Source organism: Hordeum vulgare, chromosome 3H (genome assembly GCF_904849725.1).
Source record: "Hordeum vulgare subsp. vulgare chromosome 3H, MorexV3_pseudomolecules_assembly, whole genome shotgun sequence".
NCBI classification, from domain to species: domain Eukaryota; kingdom Viridiplantae; phylum Streptophyta; class Magnoliopsida; order Poales; family Poaceae; genus Hordeum; species Hordeum vulgare.
Window position 1 is genome coordinate 401202309 of NC_058520.1, and position 14921 is coordinate 401217229.

Genomic DNA, 14921 nt, shown 5'->3' on the forward strand with positions numbered 1-14921 from the left:
ACTAGCGCATCATGTAGCAATAATTGGGGCAAGGCCCAACTATCATGCGACTCTACGATCAAGCAAAAGCATGTATGACATGAAGATCAAGTCATGAGATGGTGGATGTTGCATGGCAACGTATCTTGGAAAGGCTATGGAAATGCCTTAATAGGTAGGTATGGTGGTTGTTTTGAGGAAAGATATAATGAGGCTTATGTATGACATAGCGTATCATGTCATGGGTTTGGATGCACCGGCGGAGTTTTCACCAACTCTCAATGTGAGAAAGGGCAATGCACGGTACCGAAGAGGCTAGCAAAATATGGATGGTGGAAGTGCCAACAATCGAATACTCACATTAGTCCGAAGAACTCATACATTTATTATCGATAACTCTCTATCTAGTTAGGAGGTTCACAAAGAGACAACTACCCTGAGGAGGAGTGTTTGGGGGTTTGGTTATCCTTGCGCATCCTCCACTCATGGTAACGTGAGGGTACTCTATATATTCCAACCCCTCCAGAGGTTAACGATCAATTTAGTAGCTAGAGTTCTCAACTAATTTTTAGTTTCTGAAAAACACATGGACTTCCCAAATTAGGACACCTATCACTAATAGTCTTAAGCTCTTGGCACCAATAGTCCAAACATTACTCAAATGAATACCTCAAAACTATTGCAAGTTACAACTATACTTAAATAGCAACCTCAATTACCTACTCATGCAAGACACACAACTCAGTGCAACGAGCCAACTCTCTAAAAAAGATAAGCATGATAACTCAAGAGAGTTCCAAAAGTAACCTAAATAAAAGCTCTTAAAAATACAAGCATGAAAACTAAGAGCTAGGCATGACAGTAGCTATGGAAAGATAAAGAACACACAAAAAAGATAAGCATGAAAACCTATGTTGTGTTCTAGAGTGGAATGGAGCGTGTTTCTCTCCCAAACAAGGTAGGCTAAGTTCCGACTTGTTATGAACATCAAGAAAAATTTAAAAAATTTAAAAGTAAAGGGCGGGACGCTCCAAGCATAGCACATAACATATGAAGTGATAAGAATATAGCATGTAGTTGGACGAACTGGTGATTGTTGATAGAGAAGGGGATGCACGGGGGGGGGTGCATCCCCAAGCTTAGACGCTTGAGTATCCTTGAATATTTCTTGGGGTGCATGGGGGCATCCCCAAGCTTGAGCGCTTGACACTCCTGTATCTTCTTTCATCATCTCCCATCGCATAATTGAAAACTCCCTTCATACGAAACTCATCATAAGCTTATTAGAGTGGTTAATACCCTTAATAAAACAATTCATTTCCTGCTGGAATTAAAGATTTTCATGAATAGCTAATATTTCTCATGATTGCCAAAAGGTTTTTTCAAATAAAAAGTAAGCTTAGGATTTGCAAAATGATGAAAACACAAAACATGGCAGAATCTGTGAAAAACAGAACAACAGGTAGGAAATAATTTATTTAGGGCACTTCTGTAATTCAAATCAAAAAACTCAGAACAGATGTGAGAAATGCAATTATATAGATCATGTTGTCAAAAACATATAGATCAAAAATTCAGATCTGGTGAGTTTTGGCAAATTTTTCCGTCAGGCAGACATAATCTGTTTCTGGACAACATGTCACAACTTTTGAACTTTTTTGCAATCGGAGGCTATGACTTGGCACAAAGCTTAAAAATAAAGATACAATGATGTTGCTATAGTAGTGACAAGCATCAAGACCACTAAAACTGAAAGTAGAAACAAATTGGGTTGCCTCCCAACAAGTGCTTTCTTTTATGCCTTTGAGCTAGGCATAGTGCAAGAAGATCAAGTGTTATCAACTCCAAAAGAATAACTTGCCCGAGTAATGGACTCATAGGGTAACTTAATCTTCTGTCGAGGGAAGTGTTCCATTCCCTATATAAGGGGGAATTAGAATTTAATGATCCCCTCTTTCATGTCAATGATAGCACCAACGGTGCGGAGAAAAGGGCGTCCCAAAATAATTGGACATGAAGGATCACATTCAATGTCCATAATAAGAAAATCAACATGAACATAATTAGCATTGACAATAATAAGCACATAATCAATTCTCCCTAAAGGTTTCTTTATGAAAGAATCAACAAGACGAACACCAAAAGAACATGGATCATAAGGTTTCCAATCAAGCATATCATACATTCTTTTGGGCATAACGGAGGAACTAGCTCCAACATCGCACAAAGCAAAGCAAGAGATATTATTCAATTTAATCTTGACAATAGGATCCCAACCATATTCAAGTTTTCTAGAAATAGAAGTCTCTAGCTTGAGCTTCTCCTCCCTAGCTTTTATAAGAGCATTGGTAATATGCTCGGTGAAGGCAATATTGAGTATACTAGTGTGGGGGTCTTTAGCCGTTCTTTGCAAAAAGGTGATAACTTCAGAGAGACTACAATTGTCAAAATCAATATCATTGCTATTAAGTAAAATTGTAGTGTCATCCTCTATGTTTGATTTTCTCTCTATTATAAGAGTTTGGACGTCTTCCCAAGTTTTGGGACGTTTAGGAGCAAGTTCAAACCAAAGATCCTGTGGCTTCCCGGTGCAACCATGCCAAGGGCATAATTCTCCATAATGACTAATATAGTCACAAGGTTTACTTGTAAAAAGACCCTTAGTGGTAACTGAAGCAATATAAGAGAAGGTATAATCATTGTTGTTGTGACTAGTGAAGTCACCAAACATGGTGTTCTCAGTGGAACCCATAGCAAGAGCGACAAGCAAGAACAAAGCAACTAATTTTTTTGTGGTTTTTGGTATAAGGCTTTAAAGCAGAACTAGAAAGCAAACTAGCAACTAAAAAGCAAAGGTAAAGGATAGCGCGCAACTCCCCTAACTTGAAGACTGGAATCCCCGACAATGGCGCCAGAAAACTTTGCTTGATGACGAGATGATGTATATACTTCTCGCACCTCGTTGGTTACCCCAAGGGGAAGGTTGAGATTTAGCAAGCATCAAGTTTTCCCTCACACGAAAACTGTAAGGTTATCGAACCAGTAGGACTCCTAGGATCAAAAAGTAGGTCTTCGATGCCCCTGTCTAGCAGAAGACGTGGACCTGCACACATACAAATAACTTTGCTCCCAACGAGTACACAGAGGTTGTCAATCTCTCCGGCCTTGTAGTTTGCAAAGGATCAAAACACAAGCGGGAAAAGTAATAGTGATTGCAATGGAAAAGTAAATGAAAGAAGTAAATGATGGAGGTGTAAACAATGATGGTGATATGGACCAGAGTGACATGATGTTCACTAGTGATGTCTCTCTCCCAAAATACGATAAACAACTATGCTTGGGTAAACAAATTACAGTTCGGCAATTGACAGAATTATGAACGCACCGCAATGCTCATTATGCTACTGGATAGTTAGAGGTTCCATAGTAATGGGCAGTACGCCAAGACAAGTAGAGCGGTTATTCATCACCATCTACTTACTAATCATCCACCTTGAGATATCTATCTAGAACATCTCGTAGGTATTAAGTTGCGAGCCCCACCCAAAGTGTAAACTCAAAGCAACGAACAACTGCATTAACGAACTATGCGTAAGGTAAACAATCCTTGCAACCGTGGTCACAAGCACCATTGTTTTATCCCTAGTGGCAACAACACATCCCCTAGTCTCATGTTTATGTCACTCAAGCTTGACATCGAGGGGCATGAACCCACAATCATGCATAACGCTCCCTCTTGGAGTTACAATCTACTACTCGGCCAAAGCAATAAATAGCAACGGAGAACATGCATGAAACACTAAGGAATATAATATAAAAATATAATCAAATATATAACTCATAACAGTCTGAACATACTCTCATAATCCATCAGATCCCAACAAAGCGAGCATAGAAATATCAAGAGAACTACATAGATGCCTTGATCATGTAGGGCAACTCACAAGGACTAATCATGGAAGCACAAGACTGGAGAGAAGACATCACATAGCTAGTGGTCATGGACCCATGGTCCAAGGAGGACTACTCACGGCACCTCCGAGAATAGTCCATGGCGGTGGAGAAGCTCCCGGAGGTCAATCCTCCCTCTGGTAGGCTGTCGGGAAGAGGTCTCCTCACGCTCCCAATCTCAGAAGCGCTGCGGCGGCAGAACGATGGAGAAATTCGCGATTTCGAATGTGATGGAAGGGTTTTCTCGCAGAGGAGTAAATATAGGCCAAAGGAGGGCACGGGAGGAGGTGGGACCCACCCAGGCGGCCTCTTGGCGCAGCCAGGGTTTAGGCCTCGCCCACAGGTCGCCTGGGTGGCCCCTGGCCCCCTCTGGCCCATCTTCGGTGATCTGGAAGCTTCCGGTACGCTGAGTTTTATATATTTTTCTCGGGATTTTTCGGGCTTCGGAAAATTGGGTAAAAGCCCGTGCAAAATAGACATCAGCACACATAAACTAGCACTGTGTGCACTGAGTTAGTAGGTTAGTCCAAATATGTATAAAATGATATAAAAGTGTAGCAAAACATATAACAATGTCACCCAAAAGACCATGGAACAAGCAAAAATTATAGATACGTTTGGGACGTATCAGCCGTCAACCAATAGAACCCATGTCGAAAAGCTTTTGACACCAAGGATCGTGACCCGGCGTGATGCCGAGAGTCACCAACATGTATCTCATTGAGAATATCTCGTCCTTCCTCGAAGGAAACACATCGTTGGAAGACCCCGCAGGTGCTCCGTTTGTGTAACTCGCCCTTATGAATTACCATAGACTTGCACCACCATATTAGCTATCGAGCGGATATTTCATCAGTCGGCAACTCGCCTCGGGCCAGATAAGCCATATGAGGAATCGTCCAGTTAAGAATCGCTCGGGGAGCCGCCATCAGTTGCAACTCCGGATCAGGAACTACTATGTCCTCTTCAGATAGCAACTTCATAGAAGAGTTATGCAAGACATCCAAGAACACATTGGGGGGGACAGGCTTGTGTTGAGATCCGAGTCGTGATAAAGCATCAGCCGCCTCATTGTGTCGACGATCAATATGATCAACCTGGTAGCCATGAAAATGACCCGCCACATCGGTTACTTTACACCTATAAGCCGCCATCAGCTGATCCTTGGAGTCCCAAGTTCCAGAGACTTGTTGAGCCACTAAGTCTGAGTCGCCCAATCATATAACCCAGCTAAGGTTCATCTTCTTAGCTATTCTGAGCCCGTGGAACATGGCCTCATACTCAGCTGCATTGTTGGTGCAAGGAAACATGAGACACAAAACATAGAAAAATTTGTCACCTCGTGGGGAAGATAACACCACGCCAGATCCTGAGCCTTCCAACTCCCTAAAACCATCGAAGTGAATAGTCCAGTATGTGTTATCAGGCCTATCTTCTGGAATGTGCAACTCGGTCCAACCGTTGATGAAATCAACCAAAGCTTGAGACTTGATGGCCGTGTGAGACATATATTTCACATGGTGAGGACCAAGCTCGATTGCCCACTTAGCAATCCGCCCAGTAGCTTCGCGGTTCTGTATAATGTCCCCAATTGGCGCCGAAGTGACCACATTGATTGGGTGCTCCTAGAAGTAATGCTTCAGCTTCCAGCTTGCCATAAAAATCCCAAAGACCAGCTTCTGCCAATGAGGGCATCGTTGCTTAGACAAAGTCAATACCTCACTAACAAAATACACTAGTCGCTGAACCGAACATTCTTTGCCTTCTTCCTTGCGCTCAACAACCACCACCGCACTTACTGCTTTACAGTTAGTAGTAATGTAAAGGAGCATCGGTTCCTTATTAGTCGGGGCGACTAACGCAGGTGGATTAGCAAGTTGTTTCTGGAGGGCTTCAAAAGCTTCGTTAGCTGCATCAGCCCAAACAAAATGATCTGTTTTCTTGGGCAACTAATAAAGGGGGATGGCTTTCTCATCGACGCAACTTATGAAATGTCTCAACACCGCAATTCAATCCGCCATGCGCTGGACCTGGGTGATGTTGGCCGGTTTACCAAGCAATGTTATCGCCTTGATTTTATCCGGGTTAGCTTTGATGCCTCGCTCTGACACGAGGAAACCCAACAACTTGCGTGCAGGAACCCCAATAATACATTTTGTCGGGTTAAGCTTCATCTTGTACACTCGAAGGTTGTCAAACGTCTCCCTGAGATCGCCTAAAATTGTCTCCTTCTTGTGTGCTTTCACCACGATATCATCAGCGTAAGCATGAATATTACGCCCAATATGACTGTGCAAATAGTTCTGAATACAACGTTGATAAGTTTCCACCGCACTCTTAATCCCAATGTGCATAGTGACATAGCAGAAAGCGCCAAAGGGAGTTATGAAAGCCATCTTCTCCTAATCCTCCTAGGCCATCTTGATCTGGTGGTAACTAGAGTACGCATCCAGAAAGCAAAAAAGCTCACAACCCACCGTAGAATCAATGATTTGATTGATACGGGGAGGGCAAAGGGATCCTTCGGGCAAGCTTTGTTGAGATCTGTATAATCAATGCACATACGAAAAGTTTCGTTCTTCTTGAGAACTATGACCGGGTTAGCCAACCACTCAGGATGAAAAACTTCGATGATGAACCCGGCGGCCAAGAGTCGGGCGACTTCTTCCGTAGTTGCTTTACGTCTCTCCTCGTTAAAAGGACAGAGGTAGTGTCGAACAGCTTCTTCTTGGGATCCACATTGAGATGGTGCATAGTGAGTTCTCTTGGTACTCCTGGCATGTCAGAAGGCTTCCATGCAAAGATGTCCCGATTCTCTGGGATGAATCCGATGAGCGCGCTTTCCTATTTTGGATCCAGGCTTGTCCCAATAGTGAACTGCTTAGAAGAGTCACCTGGGGTGAAATCAACTTGTTCGGTGTCATATGTCAGCTTGAACTTGAGGGCGGCTCAGAATCAACGGTTGGTTTTTTGAGCAGGCTCATTTCGGCTGGGTCCACATTGGCCTTGTGGAAGTTCAACTCTTCAGCGGCGCACGCCGACTCGGTGTATGCGGCGTCTCCTTCTTCGCATTCCTATGCTATCTTTCGGTCCCCATTGACTGTGATGGTACCTTTAAGACTGGGCATTTTGAGCTTGAGGTACACATAGCAAGGCCGAGCCATGAAGCGTGCGTAAGCCGGCCACCCGAACAGAGCGTGGTAAGGACTCTTGATTTTGACCACCTCAAACATCAGAGCCTCGCTCCTGTAATTGGATTCATCGCCAAAAGCCACATTCAACTTGATCCACCCAACTGGATACGCCGACTTGCCTAGGACAATGCCGTGAAAGACCGTAGTCGAATGCATCAAATAGTTCTAAGAAAACTTCATCTGCTGGAAGGTATCGTAGTACAAGATGTTGATGCTGCTACCTCCATCCATGAGGACCTTAGAGAGGGTGTATCCCCCAACCTGTGGTGCCACCACCAATGCTAAGTCGCCAGGATTATCATCCTGGGGCGGGTGATCAGCTCTACTCCACGTGATGGGCTATTTAGACGAATTGAGATATCTCAGAACTGCCAGCTCAGCCATGTTGATTGCCCTCTGTTTGATTTTCTTGTCCCTTTTACACGTGTTAGTGGTGAAAACATGGTACTGACCATTGTTTAGCTGCTTAGAGTTGCTGTGAAAACCACCCTGGTTATTTTGCTGCTGAAACCCGCCTTGGTTGTTTTGCTACTGAAAACCGCCCTGGTTGTTGTACTCTGATTACCCGGGCCAAACTACTGTCCGCCGTTATTATTGGATCCGCCTTGCCCGTGAGGGACGAAACTAGGGAATCCGACGAATGAGCCCCCTTGGGATCCGCGAGGACCAAACTGACCCGGATGTCCATCACTATTTGCCCCTTGGTGATCACTAGATGCTTGAAGACGAAATTCATGCATCACGAAGCAGTTTTCCCAAGAGTGGTTAGATGGGCCATCCAGGGTACTGTGCGTAGGACAAGGTCCCTTGAGCATCTCCTCGTAGTTACGTGGTTTTTTCCCACTAAAGCCCCGATTTTGACCAGTATTCTGACACTGGTTTTTCAGCCCGGTGCTGGTATTGGCAACAAAATCAGACGCGTCGTCTTGCTGCCTTCTCTTTCCTTGACCTCCCTCATTGCCATTACGATCTTGAGATTGGAGGTGAATCTTGGTCCCATCTCCTTTCTTGATTTCACTGGCCTTATCATCATCGGAGCCGGCATCCTTCGTGCCGTCTGACTCGGCATACCTCGTGAAGGTGTACATCAACTTGCCCATATCCCGCACCTTCCACTTAAGACGACCGAGCTTCAATACTAGAGGTTGAAAGTGACAGTTCTTTTCCAAGATCAGCATGGCCTAAGCCGCCGTGATGCCATCTGAGGAGTTTATAATCTCCGCAACCCACCGCGTCCAATGGTGGGCCGACTCATCCATCCGCTGAACGCAATGTTGTAGATCTACAATCGTCATTGGGCGTTTGCAAGTTCCACGGAAGTTCTTAATGAATCACTCATTCAATTCCGCTGAGGTGTTGATGGAGTTGGGTGGTATTTTTTTCAGCCACGTCCATGTGCGAGCTGGCCCTTCCAACTTGGTCATATTGCATCAGTCGCATCAAGCATATCCATAGCAAGATCATAACTCTCAATCCAAGGACCTGGCTCAAGATCGGGTGTGTAATTGGGCACCTTGCGAGGGCCTTTGAAATCTCTGGGCATGCGCTCGTTGCGAAGAGCAAATGACAAGCAGGGGATGCCCATGTTCCTTCCTCCCAACTCACTGTATGGAGGTGCCGACTGGACGTAAGTTGGAACCACCTGACCCGCCATCCTCGCCGCCATCGCCTCTCCCTGTCGGGTGACTCGAGCCGCATTTACAAGCGCCTGGGCATTCGACATTGGCAGTTCGGGTGGGTTGGCTTGACGCTGCTACCGTCGACCGCTGCTGGAAACCGCCGGGGGATCGTCATGGAGGCTCCTGGTTTGACTAGCATGAGGTGTGGAGTGCAGCCGATCACGACTGTAAGAAACTTGCGCGTGCTGAACCACCGCCGTCTTCAGCATCTCGATGGCATTCCTTGCTTCCACCTCAAGTAGGGTCTTTCCATGAATAGGGAGAGACTCCAAGTGGCGGGTAGCAGCCACCACGTTGTCTACGGGGTTGGAGAAGTGGCCCTGTGGTCTTTGTAATCGCTGGGCCGACGGCTGGATCTGTAGAGGCTAAGCCGGCTGCTGAACCAGCTCAACGTGTTGATTAGTGTGACGAGGCGGGTTATGCTCCGCACCAGGCGTGTGTCGGTTGTCAAATAAATGAGTGGGGTTAAGGTTGGTCGGAATACGACTCTGATGCCTCTTATGGTGCACCGCATCGGAGGTGACTCGCCGACGCTCGAGCCACCATGCCTCAGCCTTCAAGCGTTCCACCTCTTCGTTAATTTAGACCTGCTGATCCGCCATTCGGGTGTTCTCAGCGTCAACCTCACGCTGTATCTTGGCCATCTCCTGACGCAGTTTTGCTAGCTCGGCATTGATTTCCTCCTGATTGTCAGCCGTCACGGCGAATACCACGAGTTTTGACATCTCGACCATCAGATCCGTCATGGCTTGGGCCGACGTTTCTCCAAACCCGCTGGCTCCATTGGCGGTCGATTCATCTGGCTGATTCTGAGTCGTCGCTGCTCCCTCCATGTAGATGGCGACTTGGCGAGGCGGTTCTTGCGGACCATCAGAAATCGCCGCCTCAGGAAAGCCCCCAAGGCTTCCCTCATAGAGGGGGCAGATCAAATCTCTGTCCCCCATGGATGACTCACCGTCTGAGTTGATAGGGGTGTCTCCCTCAGTCATTGGCTCATCTGGGAGGCTGACCCCGTGTGTAAAGCCATAAAAGGCGAGACACTGCCTGATTTGACGCTTGGCTGGTTGGGTGAACAGAGCCGGCTCGATGATGTTGGTGTAGATGTCCGGCTCGGGAACGGCGCTCCGATCTTGCTGATGAAGACGTGAATCTTGCCAAAGGGGGCCTAGTAACCAGATTCGATTGAATAGGCCTCGAGACCCCAGCTCGAATTATCGATGTAGCACTTTCCACAACGGCTCTTAGTCATGAGACCAACCGCGTAGCTGTCGAACCATGGAAGGGATCCCTTTGAGAACTCAACTCCACCATGCGCTAGCCCCACGATGGGCGCCAACTATCGTGGTTTTGTCATGATAGATGTCCTCATGAAAGGCCTTAGTGGTGAAGCCATCACAACTATGTGGCGACTCAAAGGGGTTGATAGGGAACGAGAGACGAGTTTACCCAGGTTCGGCCCCTCCGATGGGCGTAAAATCCTACGTCCTGCTTTGTGTGTATTGATGATGAAATTGATTACAAGGGTGCGGTTTCGCCTGACCTAGCTCTCAATTGATTGTAACTCAAGTCTACCGGACCTAGAGACTCGCCTTTATATACAGGTCGAGACCCTTAGGTTTACAAGAGTTCGAGTCACATTATGATCCGTGACCCGTTATGCCTCTAACTCGCCTTGCTCCTTAAGAAAGGAAACTCCTCGTGACCTTCTCCCTTGTGGGCCATGACTCGCCATCTGTTGGGGAACGTCGCATGGGAAACAAAAATTTTCCTACGCGCACGAAGACCTATCATGGTGATGTCCATCTACGAGAGGGGATGAGTGATCTACGTACCCTTGTAGATCGCACAGCAGAAGCGTTAGAGAACGCGGTTGATGTAGTGGAACGTCCTCACGTCCCTCGATCCGCCCCGCGAACAATCCCGCGATCAGTCCCACGATCTAGTACCGAACGGACGGCACCTCCGCGTTCAGCACACGTACAGCTTGACGATGATCTCGGCCTTCTTGATCCAGCAAGAGAGACGGAGAGGTAGAAGAGTTCTCCGGTAGCATGACGGCGCTCCGGAGGTTGGTGATGATCTTATCTCAGTAGGGCTCCGCCCGAGCTCCGCAGAAACACGATCTAGAGGAAAAACTATGGAGGTATGTGGTCGGGCAGCCGTGAGAAAGTCGTCTCAAATCTGCCCTAAAAGCCCCATATATATAGGAGGAGGGAGGGGGACCTTGCCTTGGGGTCCAAGGGATCCCCAAGGGGTCAGCCGAGCCAGGGGGGAGGACTCTCCCCCCCAAACCGAGTCCTACTTGGTTTGGTGGGAGGGAGTCCTTCCCCTTTCCCACTTCTTCCTTTTTTTTTTCCTTTCCTTTGATTTTTTTCTCTCTTGGCGCATAGGGGATTGGTGGGCTGTCCCACCAGCCCACTAAGGGCTGGTGTGACCCCCCCAAATGCCTATGGGCTTCCCCGGAGTGGGTTGCCCCCCTCCGGTGAACTCCCGGAACCCATTCGTCATTCCCGGTACATTCCCGGTAACTCCGAAAACCTTCCGGCAATCAAATGAGGTCATCCTATATATCAATCTTCATTTCTGGACTATTCCGGAAACCCTCGTGACGTCCGTGATCTCATCCGGGACTCCGAACAACATTCGGTAACCAACCATATAACTCAAATACGCATAAAACAACGTCGAACCTTAAGTGTGCAGACCCTGCGGGTTCGAGAACTATGTAGACATGACCCGAGAGACTCCTCGGTCAATATCCAACAGCGGGACCTGGATGCCCATATTGGATCCTACATATTCTACGAAGATCTTATCGTTTGAACCTCAGTGCCAAGGATTCGTATAATCCCGTATGTCATTCCCTTTGTCCTTCGGTATGTTACTTGCCCGAGATTCGATCGTCAGTATCCGTATACCTATTTCAACCTCGTTTACCGGCAAGTCTCTTTACTCGTTCCGTAATACAAGATCTTGCAACTTACACTAAGTTACATTGCTTGCAAGGCTTGTGTGTGATGTTGTATTACCGAGTGGGCCCCGAGATACCTCTCCGTCACACGGAGTGACAAATCCCAGTCTTGATCCATACTAACTCATCTAACACCTTCGGAGATACCTGTAGAGCATCTTTATAGTCACCCAGTTATGTTGCGACGTTTGATACACACAAAGCATTCCTCCGATGTCAGTGAGTTATATGATCTCATGGTCATAGGAACAAATACTTGACACACAGAAAACAGTAGCAACAAAATGACACGATCAACATACTACGTCTATTAGTTTGGGTCTAGTCCATCACATGATTCTCCTAATGATGTGATCCCGTTATCAAGTGACAACACTTGCCTATGGCCAGGAAACCTTGACCATCTTTGATCAACAAGCTAGTCAACTAGAGGCTTACTAGGGACAGTGTTTTGTCTATGTATCCACACAAGTATTGTGTTTCCAATCAATACAATTATAGCATGGATAATAAACGATTATCATGAACTAAGAAATATAATAATAACTAATTTATTATTGCCTCTAGGGCATATTTCCAACAGTCTCCCACTTGCACTAGAGTCAATAATCTAGTTCACATCACCATGTGATTCCAACGAATCCAACACCCATATAGTTCTGGGGTCTGGTCACGTCTTGCTCGTGAGAGAGGTTTTAGTCAATGGTTCTGAAACTTTCAGATCCGTGCGTTCTTTACAAATCTTTATGTCATCTTATAGATGCTGCTACTACGTGCTATTCGGAAATGCTCCAAATATCTACTCTACTATATGAATCCGTTTCACTACTCATAGTTAATCGGATTAGTGTCAAAGCTTGCATCGACGTAACCTTTTATGACGAACTCTTTAACCACCTCCATAATCGAGAAAAATTCCTTAGTCCATTAGTTACTAAGGATAAATTTTGACCGCTGCTAGTGATTCAATCATGGATCACTCTCTGTACCTCTCAAAATACTTTGAGTCAAGGCACACATCAGGTGCGGTACACAGCATGGCATACTTTAGATTCTATGGCTAAGGCATAGAAGACGACCTTCGTCTATTCTCTTTATTCTGCCGGGGTCGGGTTTTGAGTCTTACTCAAATTCACACCTCACAACGCAACCAAGAGTTCCTTCTTTGCTGATCTATTTTGAACTCCTTCAAAAAACTTGTCAAGGCATGTATCTTGTCGAAACTTCCATTAAGCACTTTCGATCTATCTCCATAGATCTTTGATGCTCAACGTTCAATTAGCGCAATCCAGGTACTCCTTTGAAAACTCTTTTCAAACAACCTTGTATGCTTTACAGAAATTCTACATTACTTCTGATCCACAATATGTCAACCACATATACTCATCAGAAATTCTATAGTGCTCCCACTCACTTCTTTGGAAATACAAGTTTCTCACAAACTTTGTACAAACCCAAAATCTTTGATCATCTCATCAAAGTGTATATTCCAACTCCGAGATGCTTGCACCAGTCCATTTAAGGATCGCTGGAGCTTGCATATTTGCTAGTATCTTTAGGATCGACAAAACCTTCTGGTTGTATCACATACAATGTTTGCTCAAGGAAACCGTTGAGAAAACAATGTTTTGTCATCCTACATGCAATATTTCATAAATAATGCATCAACAACTAACATAATTCTAACAGACCTTTAGCATCGCTACGAGTGAGAAAGTCTCATCATAGTCAACTTGTTTGATCTTGTCGAAAACATCTTTGCGACAAGTCGAGCTTTTCTTAATAGTGACTTATCACCATCATCGTCTGTCTTCCTTTAAAGATCCATTTTTACTCAATAGTCCTATGACCATCAAGTAGTTCTACCAAAGTCTACACTTTGTTTTCATACATGGATCCTCTCTCGGATTTCATGGCTTCCAGCCATTTGTCGAAATCTGGGCCCACCATCGCTTTCTCCATAACTCGTAGGTTCACTGTTGCTCAACAACATGACTTCCAAGACAGGGTTATCGTGCCACTCTGTAGTAGTACGCGACCTTGTCAACCTACGAGGCTTGTAGTAACTTGATCTGATGCTCGATGATCACCATCATCAGCTTCCACTTCAATTGGTGTAGGCGCCACAGGAACAACTTCCTGCGCCCTGCTACACACTGGTTGAAGTGATGGTTCAATAACCTCATCAAGTTCTACCACTCTCCCACTCAATTCTTTCGAGAGAAACCTTTCCTCGAGAAAGGATCCGTTTCTAGAAACAAACACTTTGCTTTTGGATCTGAGATAGGAGATGTACCCAACTGTTTTGGATATCCTATGAAGATGCATTTATCCTCTTTGGGTTCGAGCTTATCAGACTGAAACTTTTTCACATAAGTGTCGAAGCCCCAAACTTTCAAGAAACGACAGTTTAGATTTCTCTAAACCTCAGTCTATACTGTGTCATCTCAACGGAAATACGCGGTGCCCTATTTAAAGTGAGTGCGGTTGTCTCTAATGCATAACCCATAAACGATAGTGGTAATTTGATAAGAGACATCATAGTATGCACCATACCAAATAGTGCGTGGCTATGACGTTCAGACACATCATCACACTATGATGTTCCAGGTAGCATGAACTGCGAAACAATTTCCACATTGTCTTAACTGTGTACCAAAAACTCGTAACTCAGATATTCATTTCTATGATCATATCGTAGACAGTTCATCCTCTTGTTACGACGAACTTCACTCTGAAACGGAATTGAACTTTTCAATATTTCAGACTTGTGATTCATTAAGTAAATACTCCTGCATCTACTCAAGTCGTCAGTGAAGTAAGAACATAATGATATCCACTGCGTGCCTCAGCACTCATTGGACTGCATACATCAAAATGTATCACTTCCAACAAGTTACTATCTTGTTTCATCTCAATGAAAACAAGGCCTTTCTCATGTGGTATGATTTGCATGTCACTAGTGATTCGAAATCAGGTGAGTAAAGATCCATCAGCATGGACCCTCTTCATGCAATTTATACTAACATGACTCAAGCGGCAGTGCCATAAGTAAGTGGTACTATCATCATTAACTCGTATCTTTTGGCACCAATATCATGAACATGTGTAACACTACGATCGAGATTCAATAAACCATTGAAGGTG